Genomic DNA, 13,941 nt, shown 5'->3' on the forward strand with positions numbered 1-13,941 from the left:
ATGAGTTGGACATGAGTGGGGGCCTGGTGAGGGGTGCCCCTGGATGCTGGGGGGTGGGGGTGATGGGAGACATGAGTGGGGGCCTGGTGGAGGGTGCCCCTGCACTGCTGGCGGGTGGGGGTGATGGGAGACCTGAGTGGGGGCCTGATGGAGGGTGCCCTGCACTGCTGGGGGGTGGGGGTGGTGGGAGACCATGAGTGGGGGCCTGATGGAGGGTGCCCCTGGATGCTGGGAGTAGTGGTAGACATGAGTGGGGGCCTGGTGGAGGGTGCCCTGCACTGCTGGGGGGTGGGGGTGATGGGAGACATGAGTGGGGGCCTGGTGGAGGGTGCCCCTGCACTGCTGGGTGGTGGGGTGATGGGAGACATGAGTGGGGGCCCGATGGAGGGTGCCCTGCACTGCTGGGGAGTGCGGGTGATGGGAAGACATGAGTGGGGACTGGTGGAGGGTGCCCCTGGATGCTGGGGGTGGGGGTGGTGGGGAGACATGAGTGGGGCCTGGTGGAGGGTGCCCTGCACTGCTGGGGGTGGGGGTGATGGGAGACATGAGTTGGACATGAGTGGGGGCCTGTGGAGGATGCCCTGCACTGCTGGGGGGTGGGGGTGATGGGAGACATGAGTGGGGGCCTGATGGAGGGTGCCCTGCACTGCTGGGGGGTGGGGGTGGTGGGAGACATGAGTGGGGGCCTGGTGGAGGGTGCCCCACAGTGCTGGGGGGTGGGTGTGATGGGAGACATGAGTGGGGGCCTGGTGGAGGGCGCCCCTGGATGCTGGCGGGTGGGGGTGATGGGAGACATGAGTGGGGGCCTGGTGGAGGGTGCCCCTGGATGCTGGGGGGTGGGGGTGGTGGGAGACATGAGTGGGGGCCTGGTGGAGGGTGCCCTGCACTGCTGGGGGTGATGGGAGACATGGGTGGGGCCTGGTGGAGGGTGCCCTGCACTGCTGGGGGGTGGGGGTGGTGGGAGACATGAGTGGGGGCCTGGTGGAGGGTGCCCCACAATGCAGAGGGTGGGGGTGATGGGAGACATGAGTGGGGGCCTGGTGGAGGTGCCCCTGCACTGCTGGGGGGTGGGGGTGATGTGAGACATGAGTTGGGCATGAGTGGGGGCCTGGTGGAGGGTGCCCTGCACTGCTGGGGGGTGGGGGTGATGGGAGACATGAGTTGGACAAGAGTGGGGGCCTGGTGGAGGGTGCCCTGCACTGCTGGGGGGTGGGGGTGATGGGAGAGATGAGTTGGACATGAGTGGGGGCCTGGTGGAGGGTGCCCTGCACTGCTGGGGGGTGGGGGTGATGGGAGACATGAGTGGGGGCCTGGTGGAGGGTGCCCTGCACTGCTGGGGGTGGGGTGGTGGGAGACATGAGGGGGGCCTGGTGGAGGGTGCCCCTGCCCTGCTGGGGGGTGGGGGTGATGGGAGACATGAGTTGGACATGAGTGGGGGGTGGTGGAGGGTGCCCTGCACTACTGGGGGGTGGGGGTGATGGGAGACATGAGTTGGACATGAGTGGGGGCCTGGTGGAGGGTGCCCTGCACTGCTGGGGGGTGGGGTGATGGGAGACACGAGTTGGGCATGAGTGGGGGCCTGTTGGAGGGTGCCCCTGGATGCTGGGGGGTGGGGGCGATGGGAGACATGAGTGGGGGCCTGGTGGAGGGTGACTCTGGATGCTGGGGGTGGGGGTGGTGGGAGACATGAGTGGGGGCCTGGTGGAGGCTGCCCTGCACTACTAGGGGGTGGGGGTGGTGGTAGACATGAGTGGGGGCCTGGTGGAGGGTGCCCTGCACTGCTGGGGGGTGGGGGTGATGGGAGACATGAGTGGGGGCCTGGTGGATGGGTGCCCCTGCACTGCTGGGGGGTGGGGGTGATGGGAGACATGAGTGGGGGCCTGGTGGAGGGTGCCCTGCACTGCTGGGGGGTGGGGGTGATGGGAGACATGAGTGGGGGCCTTGTGGAGGGTGCCCTGTACTGCTGGGGGTGGGGGTGATGGGAGACATGAGTTGGACATGAGTGGGGCCTGGTGGAGGGTGTCCCTGCACTGCTGGGGGGGGGGGGGGTGGTGGGAGACATGAGTGGGGGCCTGGTGGAGGATGCCCCTGCACTGCTGGGGGGTGGGGGTGATGGGAGACATGAGTTGGACATGAGTGGGGGCCTGTGGAGGGTGCCCCTGGATGCTGGGGGGTGGGGTTGATGGGAGACATGAGTGGGGGCCTGGTGGAGGGTTCCCCTGGATGCTGGGGGGTGGGGGTGGGGTGGTGGGAGACATGAGTGGGGGCCTGGTGGAGGCTGCCCCTGCACTGCTGGGGGGTGGGTGGTGGTGGTAGACATGAGTGGGGGCCTGGTGAGGGTGCCCTGCACTGCTGGGGGTGGGGTGATGGGAGACATCAGTGGGGGCCTGGTGGAGGGTGCCCTGCTGGGGGGTGGGGGGTGATGGGAGACATGAGTTGGACATGAGTGGGGGCCTGGTGGAGGGTGCCCTGCTCTGCTGGTGGCGTGGGGGTGATGGGAGACATGAGTGGGGGCCTGGTGGAGGGTGCCCTGCACTGCTGGGGGGTGGGGGTGGTGGGAGACATGAGTGGGGGCCTGGTGGAGGGTGCCCCACAGTGCTGTTGAGTGGGGGTGATGGGAGACATGAGTGGGGGCCTGGTGGAGGGTGCCCCTGCACTGCTAGGGGGTGGGGGTGATGGGAGACATGAGTTGGACATGAGAGGGGGCCTGGTGGAGGGTGCCCCTGCACTGCTGGGGGTGGGGGTGGTGGTAGACATGAGTGGGGGCCTGGTGGAGGGTGCCCCTGCACTGCTGGGGGGTGGGGGGGGTGGGAGACATGAGTGGGGGCCTGGTGGAGGGTGTCCCTGCACTGCTGGGGGGTGGGGGTGATGGGAGACATGAGTGGGGGCCTGGTGGAGGGTGCCCTGCACTGCTGGGGGTGGGGTGGGTGGCAGACATGAGTGGGGGCCTGGTGGAGGGTGCCCTGCACTGCTGGCGGGTGGGGTGATGGGAGACATGAGTGGGGGCCTGGTGGAGGGTGCCCTGCACTGCTGGGGGTGGGGGTGTTGGGAGACATGAGTTGGACATGAGTGGGGCCTGGTGGAGGGTGCCCTGCACTGCTGGGGGCGTGGGGTGATGGGAGACATGAGTAGGGGCCTGGTGGAGGGTGCCCTGCACTGCTGGGGGGTGGGTGGTGGGAGACATGAGTGGGGGCCTGGTGGAGGGTGCCCCTGCACTGCTGGGGGGGGGTGGGGGTGATGGGAGACATGAGTTGGACATGAGTGGTGGCCTGGTGGGGGGTGCCCCTGCACTGCTGGGGGTGGGGGGGTGGTGGACATGAGTGGGGGCCTGGTGGAGGGTGCCCCTGCGCTGCTGGGGGTGGGGGGTGATGGGAGACATGAGTTGGACATGAGTGCGGGCCTGGTGGAGGTTGCCCCTGCACTGCTGGGGGGTGGGGGTGGTGGTAGACATGAGTGGGGGCCTGGTGGAGGGTGCCCTGCACTGCTGGGGGGTGGGGGTGATGGGAGACATGAGTGGGGGCCTGTTGGAGGGTGCCCCTGCACTGCTGGGGGGTGGGGGTGATGGGAGACATGAGTTGGACATGTGTAGGGGCCTGGTGGAGGGTGCCCCTGGATGCTGGAGGGTGGGGGTGATGGGAGACATGAGTGGGGGCCTGGTGGAGGGTGCCCCTGGATGCTGGGGGTGTGGGTGGTGGGAGACATGAGTGGGGGCCTGGTGGAGGCTGCCCCTGCACTGCTGGGGGTGGGGGTGGTGGGAGACATGAGTGGGGGCCTGGTGGAGGGTGCCCCTGCACTGCTGGGGGGTAGGGGTGATGGAGACATGAGTTGGACATGAGTGGGGGCTGGTGGAGGGTGCCCTGCACTGCTGGGGGGTGGGGGTGATGGGAGACCTGAGTTGGACATGAGTGGGGGCCTGGTGGAGGGTGCCCTGCACTGCTGGGGGGTGGGGGTGATAGGAGACATGAGTGGGGGCCTGGTGGAGGGTGCCCTGCACTGCTGGGGAGGGGGTGATGGGAGACATGAGTTGGACATGAGTGGGCCCTGGTGGAGGGTGCCCTGCACTGCTGGGGGGTGGGAGTGATTGGAGACATGAGTTGGACATGAGTGGGGGCCTGGTGGAGGGTGCCCTGCACTGCTGGGGGGTGGGGGTGGTGGGAGACATGAGTGGGGGCCTGGTGGAGGGTGCCCCACAGTGCTGGGGGGTGGGTGATGGGAGACATGAGTGGGGCCTGGTGGAGGGTGCCCCTGCACTGCTGGGGTGTGGGGGTGATGGGAGACATGAGCTGGACATGAGTGGGGGCCTGGTGGAGGGTGCCCTGCACTGCTGTGTGGTGGGGGTGATGGGGAAGACATGAGTGGGGGCCTGGTGGAGGGTGCCCCTGCACTGCTGGGGGTGGGGGTGATGGGAGACATGGTTGGGGGCCTGGTGGAGGGTGTCCCTGCACTGCTGGGGGGTGGGGGGTGGTGGGAGACATGAGTGGGGGCCTGGTGGAGGATGCCCCTGCACTGCTGGGGGGTGGGGGTGATGGGAGACATGAGTTGGACATGAGTGGGGGCCTGGTGGAGGGTGCCCCTGGCTGCTGGGGGGTGGGGTTGATGGGAGACATGAGTGGGGCCTGGTGGAGGGTTTCCCCTGGATGCTGGGGGGTGGGGGGTGGGGGTGGTGGGAGACATGAGTGGGGGCCTGTGGAGGCTGCCCCTGCACTGCTGGGGGGTGGGGGGGTGGTAGACATGAGTGGGGGCCTGGTGGAGGGTGCCCTGCACTGCTGGGGGGTGGGGGTGATGGGAGACATCAGTGGGGGCCTGGTGGAGGGTGCCCTGCTGGGGGGTGGGGGTGATGGGAGACATGAGTTGGACATGAGTGGGGGCCTGGTGGAGGGTGCCCTGCTCTGCTGGGGGGTGGGGGTGATGTAGAGACATGAGTTGGGCATGAGTGGGGGCCTGGTGGAGGGTGGCCTGCACTGCTGGGGGGTGGGGGTGATGGGAGACATGAGTTGGACAAGAGTGGGGGCCTGGTGGAGGGTGCCCTGCACTGCTGGGGGGTGGGGGTGATGGGAGACATGAGTTGGACATGAGTGGGGCCTGGTGGAGGGTGCCCCTGCACTGCTGGGGGGTGGGGTGATGGGAGACATGAGTTGGACATGAGTGGGGGCCTGGTGGAGGGTGCCCCTGGATGCTGGGGGGTGGGGGTGATGGGAGACATGAGTGGGGGCCTGGTGGAGGGTGCCCCTGCACTGCTGGCGGGTGGGGGTGATGGGAGACATGAGTGGGGGCCTGATGGAGGGTGCCCTGCACTGCTGGGGGGTGGGGGTGGTGGGAGACATGAGTGGGGGCCTGATGGAGGGTGCCCCTGGATGCTGGGAGTAGTGGTAGACATGAGTGGGGGCCTGGTGGAGGGTGCCCTGCACTGCTGGGGGGTGGGGGTGATGGGAGACATGAGTGGGGGCCTGGTGGAGGGTGCCCCTGCACTGCTGGGGGGTGGGAGTGGTGGTAGACATGAGTGGGGGCCTGGTGGAGGGTGCCCTGCACTGCTGGGGGGTGGGGGTGATGGGAGACATGAGTGGGGGCCTGGTGGAGGGTGCCCCTGCACTGCTGGCGGGTGGGGGTGATGGGAGACATGAGTGGGGGCCTGATGGAGGGTGCCCTGCACTGCTGGGGGGTGGGGGTGGTGGGAGACATGAGTGGGGGCCTGATGGAGGGTGTCCCTGGATGCTGGGAGTAGTGGTAGACATGAGTGGGGGCCTGGTGGAGGGTGCCCTGCACTGCTGGGGAGTGCGGGTGATGGGAGACATGAGTGGGGGACTGGTGGAGGGTGCCCCTGGATGCTGGGGGGTGGGGGTGGTGGGAGACATGAGTGGGGGCCTGGTGGAGGGTGCCCTGCACTGCTGGGGGGTGGGGGTGATGGGAGACATGAGTTGGACATGAGTGGGGGCCTGGTGGAGGATGCCCTGCACTGCTGGGGGGTGGGGGTGATGGGAGACATGAGTGGGGGCCTGATGGAGGGTGCCCTGCACTGCTGGGGGGTGGGGGTGGTGGGAGACATGAGTGGGGGCCTGGTGGAGGGTGCCCCACAGTGCTGGGGGGTGGGGGTGATGGGAGACATGAGTGGGGGCCTGGTGGAGGGCGCCCCTGGATGCTGGCGGGTGGGGGTGATGGGAGACATGAGTGGGGGCCTGGTGGAGGGTGCCCCTGGATGCTGGGGGGTGGGGGTGGTGGGAGACATGAGTGGGGGCCTGGTGGAGGGTGCCCTGCACTGCTGGGGGTGATGGGAGACATGAGTGGGGGCCTGGTGGAGGGTGCCCTGCACTGCTGGGGGGTGGGGGTGGTGGGAGACATGAGTGGGGGCCTGGTGGAGGGTGCCCCACAATGCAGAGGGTGGGGGTGATGGGAGACATGAGTGGGGGCCTGGTGGAGGGTGCCCCTGCACTGCTGGGGGGTGGGGATGATGTGAGACATGAGTTGGGCATGAGTGGGGGCCTGGTGGAGGGTGCCCTGCACTGCTGGGGGGTGGGGGTGATGGGAGACATGAGTTGGACAAGAGTGGGGGCCTGGTGGAGGGTGCCCTGCACTGCTGGGGGGTGGGGGTGATGGGAGACATGAGTTGGACATGAGTGGGGCCTGGTGGAGGGTGCCCCTGCACTGCTGGGGGGTGGGGTGATGGGAGACATGAGTTGGACATGAGTGGGGGCCTGGTGGAGGGTGCCCCTGGATGCTGGGGGGTGGGGGTGATGGGAGACATGAGTGGGGGCCTGGTGGAGGGTGCCCCTGCACTGCTGGCGGGTGGGGGTGATGGGAGACATGAGTGGGGGCCTGATGGAGGGTGCCCTGCACTGCTGGGGGGTGGGGGTGGTGGGAGACATGAGTGGGGGCCTGATGGAGGGTGCCCCTGGATGCTGGGAGTAGTGGTAGACATGAGTGGGGGCCTGGTGGAGGGTGCCCTGCACTGCTGGGGGGTGGGGGTGATGGGAGACATGAGTGGGGGCCTGGTGGAGGGTGCCCCTGCACTGCTGGGGGGTGGGGTGATGGGAGACATGAGTGGGGGCCCGATGGAGGGTGCCCTGCACTGCTGGGGAGTGCGGGTGATGGGAGACATGAGTGGGGGACTGGTGGAGGGTGCCCCTGGATGCTGGGGGGTGGGGGTGGTGGGAGACATGAGTGGGGGCCTGGTGGAGGGTGCCCTGCACTGCTGGGGGGTGGGGGTGATGGGAGACATGAGTTGGACATGAGTGGGGGCCTGGTGGAGGATGCCCTGCACCGCTGGGGGGTGGGGGTGATGGGAGACATGAGTGGGGTCCTGATGGAGGGTGCCCTGCACTGCTGGGGGGTGGGGGTGGTGGGAGACATGAGTGGGGGCCTGGTGGAGGGTGCCCCACAGTGCTGGGGGGTGGGTGTGATGGGAGACATGAGTGGGGGCCTGGTGGAGGGCGCCCCTGGATGCTGGCGGGTGGGGGTGATGGGAGACATGAGTGGGGGCCTGGTGGAGGGTGCCCCTGGATGCTGGGGGGTGGGGGTGGTGGGAGACATGAGTGGGGGCCTGGTGGAGGGTGCCCTGCACTGCTGGGGGTGATGGGAGACATGGGTGGGGGCCTGGTGGAGGGTGCCCTGCACTGCTGGGGGGTGGGGGTGGTGGGAGACATGAGTGGGGGCCTGGTGGAGGGTGCCCCACAATGCAGAGGGTGGGGGTGATGGGAGACATGAGTGGGGGCCTGGTGGAGGGTGCCCCTGCACTGCTGGGGGGTGGGGGTGATGTGAGACATGAGTTGGGCATGAGTGGGGGCCTGGTGGAGGGTGCCCTGCACTGCTGGGGGGTGGGGGTGATGGGAGACATGAGTTGGACAAGAGTGGGGGCCTGGTGGAGGGTGCCCTGCACTGCTGGGGGGTGGGGGTGATGGGAGAGATGAGTTGGACATGAGTGGGGGCCTGGTGGAGGGTGCCCTGCACTGCTGGGGGGTGAGGGTGATGGGAGACATGAGTGGGGGCCTGGTGGAGGGTGCCCTGCACTGCTGGGGGGTGGGGGTGGTGGGAGACATGAGTGGGGGCCTGGTGGAGGGTGCCCCTGCCCTGCTGGGGGGTGGGGGTGATGGGAGACATGAGTTGGACATGAGTGGGGGGGTGGTGGAGGGTGCCCTGCACTACTGGGGGGTGGGGGTGATGGGAGACATGAGTTGGACATGAGTGGGGGCCTGGTGGAGGGTGCCCTGCACTGCTGGGGGGTGGGGTGATGGGAGACACGAGTTGGGCATGAGTGGGGGCCTGTTGGAGGGTGCCCCTGGATGCTGGGGGGTGGGGGCGATGGGAGACATGAGTGGGGGCCTGGTGGAGGGTGCCTCTGGATGCTGGGGGGTGGGGGTGGTGGGAGACATGAGTGGGGGCCTGGTGGAGGCTGCCCTGCACTACTAGGGGGTGGGGGTGGTGGTAGACATGAGTGGGGGCCTGGTGGAGGGTGCCCTGCACTGCTGGGGGGTGGGGGTGATGGGAGACATGAGTGGGGGCCTGGTGGAGGGTGCCCCTGCACTGCTGGGGGGTGGGGGTGATGGGAGACATGAGTGGGGGCCTGGTGGAGGGTGCCCTGCACTGCTGGGGGGTGGGGGTGATGGGAGACATGAGTGGGGGCCTTGTGGAGGGTGCCCTGTACTGCTGGGGGTGGGGGTGATGGGAGACATGAGTTGGACATGAGTGGGGGCCTGGTGGAGGGTGTCCCTGCACTGCTGGGGGGTGGGGGTGGTGGGAGACATGAGTGGGGGCCTGGTGGAGGATGCCCCTGCACTGCTGGGGGGTGGGGGTGATGGGAGACATGAGTTGGACATGAGTGGGGGCCTGGTGGAGGGTGCCCCTGGATGCTGGGGGGTGGGGTTGATGGGAGACATGAGTGGGGGCCTGGTGGAGGGTTCCCCTGGATGCTGGGGGGTGGGGGGTGGGGGTGGTGGGAGACATGAGTGGGGGCCTGGTGGAGGCTGCCCCTGCACTGCTGGGGGGTGGGGGTGGTGGTAGACATGAGTGGGGGCCTGGTGGAGGGTGCCCTGCACTGCTGGGGGGTGGGGGTGATGGGAGACATCAGTGGGGGCCTGGTGGAGGGTGCCCTGCTGGGGGGTGGGGGTGATGGGAGACATGAGTTGGACATGAGTGGGGGCCTGGTGGAGGGTGCCCTGCTCTGCTGGGGGCGTGGGGGTGATGGGAGACATGAGTGGGGGCCTGGTGGAGGGTGCCCTGCACTGCTGGGGGGTGGGGGTGGTGGGAGACATGAGTGGGGGCCTGGTGGAGGGTGCCCCACAGTGCTGTTGAGTGGGGGTGATGGGAGACATGAGTGGGGGCCTGGTGGAGGGTGCCCCTGCACTGCTAGGGGGTGGGGGTGATGGGAGACATGAGTTGGACATGAGAGGGGGCCTGGTGGAGGGTGCCCCTGCACTGCTGGGGGTGGGGGTGGTGGTAGACATGAGTGGGGGCCTGGTGGAGGGTGCCCCTGCACTGCTGGGGGGTGGGGGGGGTGGGAGACATGAGTGGGGGCCTGGTGGAGGGTGCCCCTGCACTGCTGGGGGTGGGGGTGGTGGTAGACATGAGTGGGGGCCTGGTGGAGGGTGCCCCTGCACTGCTGGGGGGTGGGGGGGGGTGGGAGACATGAGTGGGGGCCTGGTGGAGGGTGCCCTGCACTGCTGGCGGGTGGGGTGATGGGAGACATGAGTGGGGGCCTGGTGGAGGGTGCCCTGCACTGCTGGGAGGTGGGGGTGTTGGGAGACATGAGTTGGACATGAGTGGGGGCCTGGTGGAGGGTGCCCCTGCACTGCTAGGGGGTGGGGGTGATGGGAGACATGAGTTGGACATGAGAGGGGGCCTGGTGGAGGGTGCCCCTGCACTGCTGGGGGTGGGGGTGGTGGTAGACATGAGTGGGGGCCTGGTGGAGGGTGCCCCTGCACTGCTGGGGGGTGGGGGGGGTGGGAGACATGAGTGGGGGCCTGGTGGAGGGTGCCCCTGCACTGCTGGGGGTGGGGGTGGTGGTAGACATGAGTGGGGGCCTGGTGGAGGGTGCCCCTGCACTGCTGGGGGCGTGGGGGTGATGGGAGACATGAGTAGGGGCCTGGTGGAGGGTGCCCTGCACTGCTGGGGGGTGGGGGTGGTGGGAGACATGAGTGGGGGCCTGGTGGAGGGTGCCCCTGCACTGCTGGGGGGGGGGTGGGGGTGATGGGAGACATGAGTTGGACATGAGTGGTGGCCTGGTGGGGGGTGCCCCTGCACTGCTGGGGGGTGGGGGGGTGGTGGACATGAGTGGGGGCCTGGTGGAGGGTGCCCCTGCACTGCTGGGGGGTGGGGGTGATGGGAGACATGAGTTGGACATGAGTGCGGGCCTGGTGGAGGTTGCCCCTGCACTGCTGGGGGGTGGGGGTGGTGGTAGACATGAGTGGGGGCCTGGTGGAGGGTGCCCTGCACTGCTGGGGGGTGGGGGTGATGGGAGACATGAGTGGGGGCCTGTTGGAGGGTGCCCCTGCACTGCTGGGGGGTGGGGGTGATGGGAGACATGAGTTGGACATGTGTAGGGGCCTGGTGGAGGGTGCCCCTGGATGCTGGAGGGTGGGGGTGATGGGAGACATGAGTGGGGGCCTGGTGGAGGGTGCCCCTGGATGCTGGGGGGTGTGGGTGGTGGGAGACATGAGTGGGGGCCTGGTGGAGGCTGCCCCTGCACTGCTGGGGGTGGGGGTGGTGGGAGACATGAGTGGGGGCCTGGTGGAGGGTGCCCCTGCACTGCTGGGGGGTAGGGGTGATGGGAGACATGAGTTGGACATGAGTGGGGGCCTGGTGGAGGGTGCCCTGCACTGCTGGGGGGTGGGGGTGATGGGAGACCTGAGTTGGACATGAGTGGGGGCCTGGTGGAGGGTGCCCTGCACTGCTGGGGGGTGTGGGTGATAGGAGACATGAGTGGGGGCCTGGTGGAGGGTGCCCTGCACTGCTGGGGGGAGGGGGTGATGGGAGACATGAGTTGGACATGAGTGGGGCCCTGGTGGAGGGTGCCCTGCACTGCTGGGGGGTGGGAGTGATTGGAGACATGAGTTGGACATGAGTGGGGGCCTGGTGGAGGGTGCCCTGCACTGCTGGGGGGTGGGGGTGGTGGGAGACATGAGTGGGGGCCTGGTGGAGGGTGCCCCACAGTGCTGGGGGGTGGGGGTGATGGGAGACATGAGTGGGGCCTGGTGGAGGGTGCCCCTGCACTGCTGGGGTGTGGGGGTGATGGGAGACATGAGCTGGACATGAGTGGGGGCCTGGTGGAGGGTGCCCTGCACTGCTGTGTGGTGGGGGTGATGGGAGACATGAGTGGGGGCCTGGTGGAGGGTGCCCCTGCACTGCTGGGGGGTGGGGGTGATGGGAGACATGGTTGGGGGCCTGGTGGAGGGTGCCCCTGCACTGCTGGGGGGTGGGGGTGATGGGAGACATGAGTTGGACATGAGTGGGGGCCTGGTGGAGGGTGCCCTGCACTGCTGGGGGGTGGGGGTGATGGGAGACCTGAGTTGGACATGAGTGGGGGCCTGGTGGAGGGTGCCCTGCACTGCTGGGGGGTGTGGGTGATAGGAGACATGAGTGGGGGCCTGGTGGAGGGTGCCCTGCACTGCTGGGGGGTGGGGGTGATGGGAGACATGAGTTGGACATGAGTGGGGCCCTGGTGGAGGGTGCCCTGCACTGCTGGGGGGTGGGGGTGATTGGAGACATGAGTTGGACATGAGTGGGGGCCTGGTGGAGGGTGCCCTGCACTGCTGGGGGGTGGGGGTGGTGGGAGACATGAGTGGGGGCCTGGTGGAGGGTGCCCCACAGTGCTGGGGGGTGGGGGTGATGGGAGACATGGGTGGGGGCCTGGTGGAGGGTGCCCCTGCACTGCTGGGGTGTGGGGGTGATGGGAGACATGTGTTGGACATGAGTGGGGGCCTGGTGGAGGGTGCCCTGCACTGCTGGGTGGTAGGGTGATGGGAGACATGAGTTGGACATGAGTGGGGGCCTGGTGGAGGGTGCCCCTGCACTGCTGGGGTGTGGGGGTGGTGGTAGACATGAGTGGGGGCCAGGTGGAGGGTGCCCCTGCACTGCTGGGGAGTGGGGGTGGTGGGAGACATGGGTGGGGGCCTGGTGGAGGGTGCCCCTGCACTGCTGGGGGTGGGGGTGATGGGAGACATGAGTTGGACATGAGTGGGGGCCTGGTGGAGGGTGCCCCTGGATGCTGGGGGGTGGGGGTGATGGGAGACATGAGTGGGGGCCTGGTGGAGGGTGCCCCTGGATGCTGGGGGGTGTGGGTGGTGGGAGACATGAGTGGGGGCCTGGTGGAGGCTGCCCCTGCACTGCTGGGGGGTGGGGGTGGTGGTAGACATGAGTAGGAGCCTGGTGGAGGGTGCCCTGGACTGCTGGGGGGTGGGGGTGATGGGAGACATGAGTAGGGGCCTGGTGGAGGGTGCCCATGGATGCTGGGGGGTGGGGGTGGTGGGAAACATGAGTGGGGGCCTGGTGGAGGCTGCCCCTGCACTGCTGGGGGGTGGGGGTGGTGGTAGACATGAGTGGGAGCCTGGTGGAGGGTGCCGTGGACTGCTGGGGGGTGGGGGTGATGGGAGACATGAGTGGGGGCCTGGTGGAGGGTGCCCCTGCACTGCTGGGGGGTGGGGGTGATGGGAGACATGAGTGGGGGCCTGGTGGAGGGTGCCCCTGCACTGCTGGGGGGTGGGGGTGATGGGAGACATGAGTTGGACATGAGTGGGGGCCTGGTGGGACATGAGCAGGGGTGCAGGGTAGTCCCCTGTGGTGTGGGCTGCCTGCAGGGGCCGTGGAGGGTGTAGAGGGAACACCTGGGAGGACCCACATGGCCAAATCACGTGTAGCACTCCCCAGCACCACCGAAATACACGTACCCTGCTGAAATCGCGTGTGAAACTTCCTGCGCACCCCGAAGTACACATACCCAGGCAAATCACGTGTGGAACCTCCCGTGCATCCCGAAACACACGTACCCAGGCCAATCGCGTGTGGAACTTCCCGCGCACCCCGAAGTACACGTACCCAGGCCAATCGCGTGTGGAACTTACCGCTGCATCCCGAAACACACGTATCCAGGCCAATCGCATGTGGAACCTCCCGCGCATCCCGAAACACACGTACCCAGGCCAATCGCATGTGGAACTTCCCGCGCACCCCGAAGAACACGTGCCCAGGCCAATCGCGTGTGGAACTTCCCGCGCATCCCGAAACACACGTACCCAGGCCAATCGCCTGTGGAACTTCCCGCGCACCCAGAAGTACACGTACCCAGGCCAATCGAAGTACACGTACCCAGGCCAATCGCATGTCGAACTTCCCGTGCATCCCGAAGTACACGTACCCAGGCCAATCGCGTGTGGAACTTCCCGCGCATCCCGAAACACACGTACCCAGGCCAATCGCGTGTGGAACTTCCTGTGCACCCCGAAGTACACGTACCCAGGCCAATCGCGTGTGGAACTTCCCGCGCATCCCGAAACATGCGTACCCAGGCCAATCGCATGTGGAACTTCCCGCGCACCCCGAAGTACACGTACCCAGGCCAATCGCGTGTGGAACTTCCTGCGCATCCCGAAACACACGCTATTTTTCACACAGCGGGTGTCTGTGTTTGTCGGTACCCCTTTGCACCTCATTTGTCGAGAGGGCCACTGTATGGACCATTCATCATGGCTGTATATGGGTGCTTTTTGTTGGCGCACATTTTGGCGCACATTTATTTCAGGCGCAGGGACGCTACTGCCTGCTTTCTTGTGGCGTACTTGTTTGGCCCTGTGCGCGTCTTTGACCGTGCGCTGGTTTGCCCTATTCGATTCCATGAATACGGGTTGTAGGCGAGCGTGTGGGCGTTCCGCGCACTAGCCTCCTGTGCTTCCCCCGTGACGCCCATATTTTCACGCGTTGTTCCCCATTCCGAGTGTTACGCCCCGTGTTCCGCCTACT

General features: G+C 67.5%; 1 protein-coding gene across 3 annotated transcripts in view; it reads right to left on the reverse strand.

Moving 5' to 3' along the window:
• The window catches only part of CADM3 (cell adhesion molecule 3), a 1,437,124-nt gene that overhangs the window by 1,405,758 nt on the left and 17,425 nt on the right, over positions 1-13,941 (reverse strand). The gene's annotated exons all lie outside the window — the stretch shown is intronic.

The sequence above is a fragment of the Ambystoma mexicanum genome, chromosome 1q (genome assembly GCF_040938575.1).
Source record: "Ambystoma mexicanum isolate Mex_15411 chromosome 1q, UKY_AmexF1_1, whole genome shotgun sequence".
Classification (NCBI taxonomy): Eukaryota; Metazoa; Chordata; class Amphibia; order Caudata; family Ambystomatidae; genus Ambystoma; species Ambystoma mexicanum.